Raw genomic sequence first — 15,602 nt, 5'->3', positions numbered from 1 at the left:
CCAAATTCTTGAAACAAATATTTGGGTGCACATATTACTACCAAAAAATAGTTTAAAATAATCCACAGATAAAGAGTACATTTTAAGAGGCCAACAGCTTGACAGTCCAAACACAGTGATTACAGGACTGTGTTTGCATCCCCTGAAAAAAATGATTCTATGAAAGAGTGCTTAAGTAACCAAAATACAACTGAAGGCAATGCCACATCTCTCCAGGCAGATATGGAGCACTCATACACCAAAACACTGTCTGCACCACAGAAATCCAGAGTAAAAATCAACTCAGAACTTTTTCTTGTGATAAACAACCCAATGTACTCTTTAAAACCAGAAGCAGTACTGCCTTTAAGCCAGGCTTCTAATATGCCACACATAATTGAAAATGCAGCTGTTAAACACAGAGTATAAAAATAAGCACAAGAATCGTTTTCTACTTACACATGCATATTTCTCTCATTTAGTTATGAGATGCTCTATTTCTGAACTCCTAGTTCACTAAAGAGCTGTCACTACTATAATTGATGGAAAAATACTGAAGCCTCATTATTATCTGATCCATTTTAATTTACAAGTATAAAAGATAAAAAACCACCAAAAAAAAAAAAGTGACAGTTTTGGTCATTACACTCGTAGAATTACCTTGTTCTAAAATATGTATCATCATATAACAAATCGTTTATGCATCATTTAAAGTTGCTTGGGTTACATTGGTCATTACTCTTCAGAGAGGATAATCACAGAAACTGCCATTGTATTTTGGCGAAAAACAGGGTTTAAAAGACTGATGCATTCTGCCTTGGAATCAGCTGGATACAGGCACTCTAAGTGCCCATGCATTTTCTTTATGTAGGAAATCATAAAATGCACGCTACAAGCCAAAAAATTATGTTGTTTGACAAGCTCTCCATTATTCATAAGAGGTCCTATAATTTCCCAATAAATTTTTCTAACCATTGAAATTTTATTAAATGCCCACAAATGTTTCCTTTGGCAAAGTATTTACTAGAGTAAATCACAAGAAGTCACCCTGTCAACAGAAACATTTGTGAGGAATTTCGTAACATTAAAATGTCTCCACCTTAAGTGTGATAAGACGCTATAAATATTGTATACATATTTCATTATGCTATAAACACCTGTCATATTAAATAATCTACTATTAAGTAAAATACTAAATGAGTAAATCAGTACAAACTGAGTTCACTGCTACAGTTGTAATTCAAGTTCTTTGAGCTCAATCCCAATGTAAAAAGTCTTAAAAGAAAAAAAAGCACACACCAATTAGAGTTTGTAATCCCAGAACCTTCTTCACTACATTGGAGACGCAGGAGATTTAGATTGTTCTTCCTCACACACAGGTAAATGACATCATGATGCAGTTACTAATCAGCACCACCAAAAGTAGAATATCAGGATATAACAATTTAACACTTGACTGATATAGCAGAAATTCACGACGGAGTGAGCTATCACTTTCTATTGCTAATTAATCTATTTCTGTCTCAAAATTGAGACACATTACCCTAAATATAATTCTCTATCCTCAAGAAATAAAAAAACAGTGGTGTGCTGTAGGAGAGATACTTCAAGGCTTGGAAAAAAGAAACCTTAAAACCCAAAAATGAAAGTTTAACTTGAAGGTGTTTAGATTACTAAAAACCAAAAACTACTGACCAGTCAGTCTGTAACAGCTGGATTTTGTAAAAGTTGTCTGTAGTTTTTACTCCAATTTGAGGAGGTGATCTTTATTTCTTAAGTAATGGATTTGTACAAAAGCAAACCAGAAACATCAATCTCTTTTTTTTTTTTCTCTAAAACATAAACACACACTCTCTTGCTCTTCGTAACACAATTACGACATTTAAAATTAATAATGTCTAATTAGCACACCTGAAGAGCCTAAATTAAGTTTCAGAAGTGCCAATCAGGTAAGTATTCATAGCCATTGCAGAGACACACTTACTCTTAAATGGCAAAGCCAAATATTGCCACACTTCAAGGCTGCTCAAAACCCGTGTTCTAGACAGCTGTCCAAGCCTAGATTGTACCAGTGCAAGGATGAGCTTAAGCATCATAACACTAGTTGTTTATAGTATTATTAAGAAACTAAGTGGCATGTACCATTTAAAGTATCCAGATACTCAGGTATTGCGAAGTACCAAAATACTTACTAAGCCTGTATTGATTGTAGAGTCAGGTTTAGGAACAAGTTTTGAAGTTACCATTACAGGAAAGCATTATACAGAGTAAGCCTTATGCTAGAGGTGCCGCACCAGTATCTGCAGAGAATGGCATCATTTTAAGACTACCTCACCAAAGTAGCTGAACTATTTTAGAAGCAACACATTTATTACAGAAAAACCCACACAATTTGACACCAAGCTCTGTCTTCCTATGCTCCTCAGTCTTATCTGGTGACATCATACACACACCATGAAAAAATTCACTCCTGCAGCTTAGTGAACAATAGCAGAGATGAAACTAACTCTAGCTTCAGCAAATTTTGTTACCAGTTACACTTCTTCAGATTTCTTTATAAAAAGAAAACTATTATGCAATAAGTTAATTAGCCAAGATTTGGAACAGACATTTATGATAATTATTCTAAGACAGATTTCAAACCAAATTGACAAACAAACAAAAGACCAAAAGAGGGCATCATCTAAAGCATACTTCCAGTACCTGTTACTACATTATTAGCAAAGATCCTATTTAAACAAAACTCTCCCTTACACTTTCACGAAGTGGATAGACTTAAAATCCTAGAAACAACCGGAAAAGGCAAACACTATTATTTACCTTCTCGTGCTAGTTTTGAGGAATACTTAGGCAGAAAGATTGAATTCCAATAGTTCATGAATTTCAGATGGAGGAAGAACCAGCTCCCTAGGGCTGCACATGAGATTCTGTTCATGATTTTAAATCTTGTAAGATTCTTACATTCCAGTACCACGAAATGCAAAGAAAAAAAAATGAAAACAGTGGTTACTGTACCTATAAATATACGATTTTATTGGAATCATCCCAGAACCAGTGGTAGTACGTAAGTAATAGCATTAGTAATGTAACCAGTGGTACTACCATTGATAACATAAGCATAAATAAATGAGCTTCAGATTTCTTTTTCAAAAGGAAGGGCAGAATACACAACAGTATACTAAACACCAGCTAGCGACTGAGAGCAATTTAAATAATAACCTTTGAAATGCATTAGTTGAGTAACGGATTCATTAGTAAGGCCAGAAAATACTGTAATTTGATGTGATAGCCAATAGAATTGTTTACCAACCTTACTATTTATGTGTCATAAATATATTATGCATTCAATAAGCGTATTAAGACTGTCATTTGGTAGTTTCATTTCTGTGGTTAACTGCAACCAGTATGAAGAGTCTAAACTCATTTCTACAATCCATTTGTTTAATATTAGCCATCAACTCTCCTTGTTTTATTTGCTACAAAATTAAAAAGCCCTCCAAAGGAAATCACTTCCTTGAGGTACTAGCAGACTGCAATCAATTTACTCCCTTCAGCTGGCAAAAGAAGATAGCTTAAGGTTCTTTATCATCTTCTGCAGGTGTGTTTTCTAGATCATGATTCACTCCAGTAAGACCCTTCTCAACACACCTGCAGTATCTCAGCTGATTGCACAGAAGGGTAAGGATCCTTAAGCCTTTTTCTTTTTGAGATCATTCAACTGATTTTTAAGCTAATGCATACCATATGCTTTTATTTGGGACATATTTACCCTCCCCCCATCTCCTTTTCCTTAATCCTCAAGTTTTGTTCTTACCTAGAAGTGACACGGGATTTTCTCTGCACTCTTGTGACTAGCTGCATAAACGCAAGTATCTTAACTTTTGGTAAAACCAATTGATTACATTAGTTGCACCCACTAGTCCTGCCATTATAACAAGTCTGTATTTTACTGGGACAAGCCATCCTCTTATAGCTAGTCTTCTCTCACCATTTTCTCCATGTTTCCCCAGGACTCTTTAAAATGAGCATCTCCAATTAAGGATACATGCTGACTATTTTTTAAGAGAAGTTATTTGTTTGGGGATTTTTTCACGCACTTAATTTTGCAATGTTCTGAAGGTGCTCCTTTGTCAGGCCATGCAATTAATTTATATTCAGTACAATTTCTGTAAATAAATAATGATCTTGAACCACTACAAATAATGCTCTGTTAATACATATAAACTACCAAATTCAATAGGACAAATCCCACGGTTTTCACTCACGTAAATAGTCCCACCGGTATCAACAGAATTTTTAGAATAAATATGAACAGGGTTTGATTATGTTGACCAGAATACAAAGATTTCCCATACCTTGAGGAGTGGGAGAAGCAATCCTAGGTCATACACAGAACTCCCAAATGATCATACTTTATAGCAGAAGCTTCCAAATATCTATAAAACCCTGAAGAACCTTCTCCTCAAAATACCTGAATATATTCACAAGGAATTCCTAGGAATATTTCAAATGAAAATACATTAATATATCCAGGTATTTTTGGCACACCTATATGGACACAAGAAAAGTAAATTTTGTGTCTTTGACAAGGTGCAGCAGGAACAAGTACTAGCCTCTTCTGATAGCGTCCTCTTCACCACGAATTGCAGCTGATTGGCAGTGACACTGCTTGATATATAGTCCAACTGGCAATGCTTTTGTCATGTTGCACGTTTAACTGCCATTAAACAGTGCTGCTTAAAAAAACATATGGTTTAGTTTCTCTTAAAAATGTGATCACATGTCAAGAAGTCAATTAGGAGTAACTTTTCAGAGAACCTCTTCCTGGAGTTTCTACCCTGTACCTGTCCCCTCATCTTCCTTACTGAACACCTCCACTCTCTTCACCTCCCCCGAGTTTTGGGATTTTATTTCAAATGTATGTGTGCCTAAAGCAGCCAGGGCTTTTCAAAACCTGGCAATAGTGATGGGCAGGATGTTGAGCAAGACTCAGATTTAAAAAGGAATGGGAAAATGTGTAATTTGTAGACATCTAAACTCTGCTCTTATAAGAAGTCTCGGTCAAAGAAAAAGTATTTATATTAGTGTAAGACCTGTGTGACATTAAAAACATCATGTATTCTTCCTGTCTGGACAAATAATGACTAAATATTAAGTATGTTTAAAAAACACATATATATATAAAACTGGTACTGTCAATCATACAGTTAGTGTCTAGTATTAAATAAATAGAAATAAAAAAATACCATCACCACAGAGTAGAAAGACTTTAGAACCATAACTGAAGAAGCAGGCATTTTTAAGGCACCTGTATTACTGAGAACAGGAACATCCTTCAGGAACTGAACTCTGACCTGCACTTCTGACATTACCAGTACAGGACCTAACAGCTTTGTGAACCAAAACCAGTTTTTGGCACCCTCTAGAGGTTTTGCTCCCACAGAGAAACAACTCAGAAGATAAATTATTGTAATTATTACAAAACTGGGGAGAGCTTATGATCCAGAGCCAAGCCTGTAACCTGCACAGACAAAAACGTTTATGAGAGAATGCAAAACCAGCACATTAGAGGATTAGTTCTGGTCCCATTCTGTGTGATCAGATGGCTCATCTCATTCAGTTAACCCCATGACTTCTGAGTACTTCAGAACACATACTAGAAAAAAAAAAACAAAAAACAAACAAACCATCACAATTAATACTCCCCTGTTAAAAGACAGGCAGAACCTAGTTTCCAGGGCATGACTCTGGAGCTTTTTAAAATCTAATATTTCACCTAGTTGAGAAAAATAAACCAAACCCAAAGACAGCTAGCAAAATAACAGATCACCCAACTGTGCAGCACAGTAAAACAATATTCCAAACTGTTAGTGTCACATGGATTTTTTTTATGTAAAATGCAATTAAAATTGCATTCATGTTCTCTGAATAAAAGCAGTATTAATCATCCAATTCTCCATAATTTGCCCAGCGATTTCTCCCTTCCCACCAAACCATGCCCATGCAAAATATAAATGGAAATGGACTTTTTATGATAAAAAAGCTTTCTGACTTTTTGATCGAGTTGGTGTTAAGATGCAACTTCCCATACTATATAAAGAAGCAACCTGTTCGGATCTTAGTAGGCCATGTTTTCCAGATCCAAGACAAATGGATCTTAGTTCTCAAACATTAAGCATTATTTTTTTTGCTATAATCACCTCCCAAGACTGAAAGCAGAGGGTCCTTCAAGCAGTTGTGTAGATTTATGCAACTTCTTCAAAAATATGAAAGGGAAAAAAAGAATATATCAAAAAATATGCTACAATCTGAATATTAAACAGGCATTTCCCATCATCAATGATATCACAGAAATGTGAACTCCAACTGTGAAGTATTTATTTTTAGGATAGTTTGAAACTGTAAAGGCATTAATCCACAGCCTTCCGACTCAGAGACTGGTCTTTTGCTGCACACATCTCACCTTTGTTTTGTTGAGAAAGAAAATTAAAAAAAAAAAAAAAAAATACAGATCAGGGTGTCCATGGTATCCCAGGAACAACAGAAAAAAGCGAGCATGCTACATATACTTCTTCAGTTCCAGTATCAGAGTAATTTGAGACACAGACATCATGTTATTCCAAGTAAACTGCTGCATCAGCAAATGGTGAAATGAAATGAAGACCAACTGCTAACAAAATCGTACAGCATCTGCTTCAGAGAAAACCATAATGAGACTCTTGAAATATCCTGATGATGGCTCCTCAGGGATCCAGCTACTGTGAATTTTGTATTTCAGGAGACTAGCTCTTGAATGTAGAAGCGTCTCAGACAAGGCTGAATGGTGATACACAGACACCCTTGGTGCAGGCATACGGACCGTACTAGAAGCCATGCAAAGCTTTGAGCTCCTTTACATCCCGTTATATCTAAGTTTTCAGGCAGTATCAGAACATTCACTTGCCATCTGCCTACCAAGAAATTTCTCTCACACACTGGACAAGCCACAGTAACCAATGCAACCGACATCCTTGCAATGATCAGCATATCGAGTGTTCAATCTGAAGACCACACACAGAGAGTCCTATCTGCAGAGAAACCAGTTGCCTATTGTGTCAGAAAGCAAGTATTGGAAACACACTGGGGCCCATACTCAAGACTTCCCCAGTCCCAAAGCTTCTATTCCCAGTTTAAAGCCTTGTTCCTCATTCGACGTGAAGTAACAGTTAAACTGATATAAAACCCCACTAATTTCTTGATTTCTTTGAGACAATGCAGATGCCAAAGCAGAAGTCAAAGAGCAGTTGTGAATTATCTAGAAAAGCAGAACTGTGCAGAGCTGTCTGGATGTGGCCTCATCAGTGCTATGTAGAAGGGAAGAGTCATTTCTCTCCCACCTCAGGGAGATGCTTTCCCTAACACAGCCCAGAAAGCTGTTGGGTTTTCTCTGACGTAAGAGCATACTGCTGGCTCACGTTCATCTTGTCCACCAGGAACCACAGATCCTTTTCTGGAAAGCTGCTTTCTGGCCAGCTGGCCCCAACATGTGCTGGTGCGTGAGATTTATTCCAAACCAGGTGCAGAACATGGCATTCTTCCTTCACGGACTTTACAAGGTGCCTGTCAGCTCTTTTCTCCAACCTGTTAATATGTCTTTGAACAGCAGCACAATCCTCTGGCGTATCAGCCACTCCAAGTTTTGTATCGTCTGCAAAGCTGCTGAGTGTAACTCTGTCCCATCATTCAGATCACGAATGAAGAAGTTAAACAATACAGGATGCAATATCAAGCCCTGGGGTACACCGTTTGTGCTTGGCCTCCAGCTGCATTTCATGGTGCTGACCACAACCCTTTGAGCCCAGAAGTTCAGCCATGTTTCAGCCCACATCACTGTCCATTTATCCAATCCATACATCAAGAGCTTGTCTACGGGTATGTTATGGGAGAATGTCAAAAGTCTCCCATAAACTCATAGTAAGTTGCACTCGCTGCTCTCCCTTCATCCATTATAGTAGAAGTTCATTCTTCTTTCCACTCACTGTAGAAGGCTATGAGGCTGGTAAAGCACATATTCTTCTTAAATTGATGCTGACTACTCCCAGTCACCTTCCTGTCCTTCATAGGTTTGGGAATTATTTCCAGGAGGATTTGCTCCATCACCTTCCCAGGGACTGAGGTGAGACTGACTGGCCTGTAGCTCCCCAGATTATCCTTCTTGACAGCAGAAATGACGTCCACTTTCGTCCAGTCCTCAGGAACCTCCCCTGATCGCCATGACCTTTCAAAGATAATCATTAGATACTTTAAATCTCCTACAACTAGTACAAAAGTAGAATTTTTCATGTAGGGGATGGGCAGGTGCCATGATAAAAGTGGATCTGTACTAACTCCTCCACACTTCCATGAGCAAATATACTGTTGCCTACAGGGTAATTCTGAAGCCCAAGTCAGCTGTTTATTAGTATTTGATCAGAGACATTCTTGCATCTGTACCAGAGTGCACACAAGGATAAAAGGGAAAGCCCTACTGTAACCATCCTAAGACAGCCCGATAGCCACAGATAAATGAGATGCCACAGAATTTAATGTTACTAGTCATGATGAGTGAGTTCAGGCTCCCTGTCAGTAATAACAGCCTCTGCCCTAACTTGGGAGAAAACAGTATCCAAAACAAGACAGATATTGGCTAAAAACACAGGTAATGAAGCCTAGAGCAAAGCTCATGAGAGCAGCAGGCAGTGATGTCAGGGAAGAGTGCTCAGCTGTGGAACAGTCTATTGGAAGAAAAAGGAGGAAAAAAGAAAAAAAAAAAAAAAGGGAAGAAAAGAAGAGTCTAAATCTGGCTATCCTCTGAGGAAAAACAAAAAAAGAAAACCTATCATCAGTAAAGATCATGTACTCTGCTGTACCCACACATAGCAGCAAACAAACTTATCTTCTAGAAACTATGGTTTTTAAACTGAATTTTCTCCTGAGATTTTATCTGTAGGAAATACCACTGTCATTCATATTGTATTTACCCTTCTGAGGCAAGTGGTTTGCTAACTCCACAAGTCTTGCTGATTATAATCTGACAACCTAGAGAACAATGGGTAAGAAAAATAAAGACATGATTTGAGAAGCTTCTAAAATGTAAATGTATAAAACCCACAAGGACTGATCGCCTTACATACATGCATTTAGGACAGTGATATTTAGAATAACTAAGAGGGCAGGTGTTTTAAAATTCACTATACATTTCAATAGACCATACTATCAAGGCTGATAAGACATATATAAATGGAGCTGTGCAAAGTTGTTTCCTCCAATAAAGTGAATTAATTTCTGCTCAGCGATCCTTTTTTTTTTTAATTATTATTTTAACTGAAATAGTAGCAGCTGTACAAAAGCTACAATTAATGTTTCATGGAATTTAAGTTTAACAAATTTTATTTTTCAAAATAATATTGCATTAAATGTATTTTTGATTGTGCATTATATTACTACCTGAAAATTACTCCAGAACAATAAACACAATCTGTAATATGCCCAAAAAATCATTATACATTCTTGCCACCTAAGTCATCACCCATACTTGTTGAGATGATTTACTTCATTTCAAACACATGAAGTGATAAAGGCAACTTCTATCTAGTAAAGTGCAAAGAAAGTCTACAGTTACCTTATGACCCACTGAATCAAAGCCTAGGGTGCTCAGCCACGTTGACCCCTTCCCATTTTGTTTCCTTTTGTTTCTTTCCTGTTCCATTTGTTTATCCTTACAAAATGAATGTCAAAAAAAAAAAAATTACATCAGAACACACCAGTGTTGAGAAAGCATCTGAAAAGTTCTGAGATTTAAGACAAACAAAAATCAGAGTAGTATTTCATGTTTTGTGAGAGAAAATTGTCCAAATATTCTAGGGCTTACCTATGCTAATTATTTTCCTGAAAGAATCTTTAATTACTTCAACATCAATTTAACCCCTATTTGAAGAAAACAACCTATGGATATAGTAAATTCAAACATTTTTCCCTCATATTCCTGCTCTGAGAATGCTTCTTTCTGCTTGAAACAAAAAAGGAAAGGATTAGAAAGAAATTATTGCTAGTACAATGACAAAGCTTGAATAGAAGCTGCCTGTCCAGTTTTCTTAGTACGTGACCAAGCAATAGCCAGGCTCTTGTTTAATATCATTCCTTATACACTCTATGTTAACTCAAGAGTGCAAATGCTGTAGTAAAGGACCAGCAGCAAAGTATTCACTGATACTTTGTACAGCTTCATTATTCTTGCAAAAGTAAGTTTTGGGTTTGTTCTTCAAATTTCTCAAGGAGAATGGACCTAGTACATTTGACTTCATTCCCCGTACTTCTCCCCCCACCCCCACCCCCCACCCCCCGCCTTTTTCCACTCTCCACATGACTTCCTTTTAACTCATTTTCATGTTTTTAAAGAAGGGATCAAAGCTCAATAATGACATTTCCTGGTCTGGGAAAAAACCTCCTGCATCTCATAAAACATGGTGTTAATTACCTGGAAAAATATCATAAGAATACAAGCAAAATTTAGTTTTATGCCACATGTGCACCAAGAGCAGTACAACAAGAGACAAGGATTCGCTTAAGCAACATGGAAACGGTTACATGTGCTAAGGAACTCAGAGTACATAAGCAACCAGGATCCTATTTTCATGCTGGTACCTGACCTGTTTTCAGCCTCTCTAGACTTGTTTTCCCTTGCTAGCAGTTGTGTTGGCTAGGTTTGTGAACTTTTCAGCACCAGGACCATCTGTGAGTATGTTTTGGACAGCACAGGTTCAACAAGGTTATGATCTAAGTTCAGTCATCAAAACACTGATGCAATACAAAATAAAGAGCCACCACTATGATTACTTAGATGATTGATAAATTAACATTACTGTCTGTTACTCCATCTGCATTCTTGCATACGGCCTTTCATATATGGTACAGTTAATGAATCCACATGACACTATTTTCTAAACAGACCCTGGCAGGGAGCTGGTTATGTACCACTTTGCATGGGGAGAGAGTGCTGAATCATAGTCCTGACTGTGGTTCTTCTGTTTGTTACTGATTGTAAAAGGCCAGAGCTCACTCTGAATTTCAAGGTGGAAAACCCTGGGATATTCCTAACTAGCTTCAAGGTCCTGTTGTAACTTAGGTCTAAGGCCCAGTTTCACAACAAAATCAGCATACTGAAATTCAGTATCAGTAAGAAGTGAATACATTTCCACTCAAACATTGAGAAGTTCAGTTTCATATTGGTAGAATGAGAAGAAAATTTGAAATGAGAGCTGTAAACAGGACAACTGACAGATTTACCTGATACTTCTACCTGCTAGCCTGCACCTAGAGGTATCAGCTTCAGACCCCAACACCACCTTTCTTGCACCATAAAATTATTTAAGCTATGAAGAAGTATCCTAAACTGTAGAGGGAAGCAATACATAACCCATGCACACTTATTAACAAGTGATAGTACCTACATCCTGTCAGAGAGCAGGAAAGATCACAGATTTTAAAATTTTCTATTGAAGCCATTGATGACTGTTTCAAGACAAATCAACAAAAGTCTTTACAAAAGAGGAAGCCTGCCTGACAGGAAGAAAAAATTAAAAGAGAGACAATACTGCTATAGATGTTTTGGGTTAATATCTGAATGTCATATTAAGGTATTATTAGAAACTCTGCATCTACCTTCAAACTTCAAAAGTTTTGGAATATAAATGCTCAGAACTTAAAATTGCAAGTCCCTTTTTATTCTTCTCTTCTATACATACATGAAAAAGGTGAAGATTAAAACATCAGAAACATTGCACAATGTCCTATAAATTCATTCAGCTGGGTAAGTCACCTTTTAGAAGAAGCTCCAAAATGATTCATGTGCAAAGAAGAAAAAGCTTTGTGCTGCCCTTCCTTTCCCCAACTGTTCCTGTGAAATGCAGATGTATAGCTGTGCTTCAGAAATACACTTTGTATCAAAAACCTGGTATTATGAAATAAATCACAAGTCTCTAACCCTTTCACAGAATGAGGATAGAAGTGCAAGCTTTGGATACCGAGAACACATTTAGAAATACCCATTTTTCTGTATATTTTTGAATGATGGGGCTTTGAAAAACCTGGTTTAGTGGAAGGTGTCCTTGCCCATGACAGGGGTTTGGAACTATATGACCTTTAAGGTCCCTTCAACCCAGATCATTCTATGATTCCATGAAAGAAGAATAAGAGAGAATTTAAACTCTGTAAATGTCTCTTTTTACTGATAGGAAACAGAGTAGCCACCTTCAGGTTAGGTGAAGGTTTTTTTGTTTTGGTTTTTTTTTTTAATCAAAAATATATGTTTTATTACAGTGAAACAAGCAAGACTACAGTACTACTAAATTAATATGGTGTAAGAGAGACAGACATACTTCAGGATGTGTATGAAGGTGAGGCAACATGTGAAAGTACAAATGTCTACGTAGAAGCGTGGTATGGGTTTTCAGTGGCTGCTCCCACATGGAAGGGAAACCAACCTCAGCAGTAAGTAGTGCAAGCATAGCACCTTGGATGGCCTGTGTAATTCATCAAGAGCCTTGCCTGTTGGAATGGTACAAGTAGAGATGTTATGTTCTGGATCACCTAAAGGAGGCAACATCACTGCAGTAAGTCCTCTGTAACTTCAATGGAGTTTGAGGATAGCTAAAATTATTTTAGGTTTGTATTCCATTTCCTTCAGTGTGCAACTTACAGCAGTTTATATGAAAGAGACTTGTGATTTATTTCACAGTATCAAATTTTAGATTCAAAGTGTATTTCTGAAGCACAGCTATACATCTGCATTTCAGGACTGCTTCATTTTCCACTCGTCCCATTCCTTCTAGTCAACTCAGCTTTTTCATACCAACCACTCATTCTCTTTTGTTAAGCAAAAATATGACTATATTGCATAGCAATACAAATTATACACTCATAAATAAAACCATGGGACAAAAAAAAAAAAAACCAAACCTTAAATTTTGGCCACCTGCCAGTATTACGTAGTTATTAAATCCAAAGTGGAACTGAAAGACCATATTTAAATAAAGATTTACGAGAAAAGTATTTAGAAAAACATGGAAACTTAAACTTTATAATGAGAATATTAAGCCCTTCAAATATTAGGAGTCCTGGTATTTTGCCAGAGGCGTGCTAAACATGTTATGAGTAAGTAAATTTTAAACCAGTGGAAGGGTGAGAAATAATTGCTTCATTCTTAAGAATATATATTTCCATAAACTTAGTTGTTTTAGAGGTCTATACAGCTTCCTAGAGAGCAATTCCATTTATTGCAAGCATACTACAGTATCAGGTAAACAAACCTCATACTTCCAGAACTATATTGTCCTCTAGGTCAGAAAGGATGTATCTGTAAGGTAAGTTAGCTAAACAAACTAGCATTCTGATTTGCTCCTCCTCTTCCCACTCCTCCTCTACCCCCTCCTTTCCCCCCCCAAATCTGTAACTCACATATTGATCAAATCTGGAAAATAATTATTTAACCCAGTATGGCAAAATTTACAAGTTCTAAAGTACTGAAATCATAAACTGCTAGAAAGTACTCATCCTGCCTGTTTAATACGTGTGATTTTCTTAAACGTGCACACAACTGTGTCATGACAAACATTAGATTGTAGAATCGTTGAAGAGTCAAGTGAAAGCTGGTTGAATAAAGAGTAAATAGTATTTTTACCAAGGCACATCTTAAATAGCACACTTCCCATGGAATCGGTTGGATTTCTGTTACCAAATCCAACAAGAATACAATTGGGTTTTGGGGGGGTGAGGGATGGGGGGGAAAATACAAAATTCCATTGCTTTTGAGGTTAATAGTCAAGTAACACACATGTAACACAGATGCAGCTAATTCCATAAGTAGCATACAAGCAGAATATATGAATACATTTCTTAAGACATGTTCAGATTATGTATCTGTGCAAGACATCCTGTAAGAACTGAGATACATTTGTAAATGAAGCACTACTGAAAAACGGATTTCTAAACGCATTTTCTGGAAATCAAGACTGTCCCAACTACCTGTGGTAAAAGAACAAACCAGCATCTTTCCTATTCATTGACAATACAGCAATTGTGTTTTCCTGCTTGTTTCTGTCCCCACCTTCCTTCCCCAGCCTTTCTTTTTGGTTTGCTATTAACAGTATCTCAGATCTCTTTCCCTGTTTTAAACACTAGATCCACAGTTAAAAAAACAAAAAAAAAATCAAGGGGGCAAAAGCAATTTATATTGCAGAGTCTTTGGCTCCTTGACAAACATCATTGCTCCAAGTCTGTTCTGTCAATAGATCACCAGCAATGTGTCATTTGGGAACCTGAAATATTGTCATCACCACTAATCAAAAGCCAAGTAGCTCCTCACTGGATATTTTTGGAGGGCAGACCATGCTGAGAGAGTCTCAGACAGAGCGATCCATCAGCAACATCAGCCTGAGGACTCCAGTGGACAGAGCAATGCTGCAGAGGAAACCCCCACTCCCCCTCACCAGCCAGTTCTAGTTTGAGTAAATGCATATACGGATTTCACACACAAACAGGAAAATCACATTCTTTGCAATGACTCTGCCCAGCAGGCCTTCCAGTGAAAATGACAATAGCATGTTCAGGTCATCAGACAAAGATGCCAGATGTCAAAAAAATTAAAATGTCCCGAAGTTCTGAAAGGAGGTGAAGTTTATGTGGCACTTCACTGGCATTAAGTATCAGGTACAGAATATTCCTCAAATACTAACACTGCACTTACTAAAGAAAGAAAGAAAAAATAAAATCTTACTTTGGAAATCGAACTAAATTCCTAATCTAGCAGTGCAAAGTTTCAGCCATTCTAAGATAAATGGAAGTCATAAAACATGATCAAAGTCTTGGTTTTACCTCTCAAAAACAGGTGTCTTTTTCTGCTTAGTTTAAGTCTTTTTATGCCAGTAGACATGAAATAGGAGAAATATTTACTACTCACTATCAAAAATTCACATCTCTTTAAACAGACTAGGAGAAAAAAAAAAAAAAAGACAGCAAGACCTACACATGCACTGTACCTCCTAGACCTGCAGACAGAAAAGTAAGAATTACAAAGCTGATTAATCTTGGCTACTTTTAATTAAAAGGTATTTACAGAGAGGCAACATTTAAGACAACTGATCAAAGCTCAACCTCAAAAGGGCAAAGAAGAGATGTAAATGTTAAGTTTTATACTATACCTTTGCATTTCATCCACCTAAAATAATTGCTGCATAGATCTATGCTACATAAGCTGACACAGAATACAAGGAAATGCTTATTCCTTTCTGAAATGAGGAGCATTATCCATCCTTTGAGTGCTCATTATGACAGTTAGCATTGAGAATTAAGTGCACAAGATCCCAGTGGAAGCAAACTCACAAAAAAGAGGCTAACCAACTTCCTTAATTTGACTAGAAAAATATGCTTTGGAATTCGCTTTTACTGGGGGAGGGAGCTACAACCAAAAAATACCAAAACCCAAACCAAACCAAACCAAAAAAAAAAAAAAAAAAAAAATCAAAAACAACACCCACATGTAATGACACATTAAAAGAACCTATTTACCTAGGAGTATTAAATAATTGCTTAACAGAATATTGTATTAG

The 15,602-nt window shown here is 36.9% G+C and overlaps 1 protein-coding gene across 8 annotated transcripts in view; it reads right to left on the bottom strand.

The window, feature by feature from the left end:
- The window catches only part of CTNND2 (catenin delta 2), a 655,387-nt gene that overhangs the window by 631,588 nt on the left and 8,197 nt on the right, over positions 1-15,602 (bottom strand). For 2 of the 8 annotated variants that reach the window (XM_065667609.1, XM_065667608.1), the window contains exon 2: positions 9,620-9,715. The exons of the other annotated variants lie outside the window; for them this stretch is intronic. The gene's annotated coding sequence lies outside the window, so the exon portion shown is untranslated. The remainder of the gene's footprint in view (positions 1-9,619; positions 9,716-15,602) is intronic. 8 annotated transcript variants of the gene reach the window in all.

Source organism: Lathamus discolor, chromosome 2 (assembly GCF_037157495.1).
Source record: "Lathamus discolor isolate bLatDis1 chromosome 2, bLatDis1.hap1, whole genome shotgun sequence".
Lineage (NCBI taxonomy): Eukaryota > Metazoa > Chordata > Aves > Psittaciformes > Psittacidae > Lathamus > Lathamus discolor.
The sequence above is the reverse complement of the archived record's forward strand: the minus strand, read 5'-3'. Positions and strand labels throughout refer to the sequence as shown.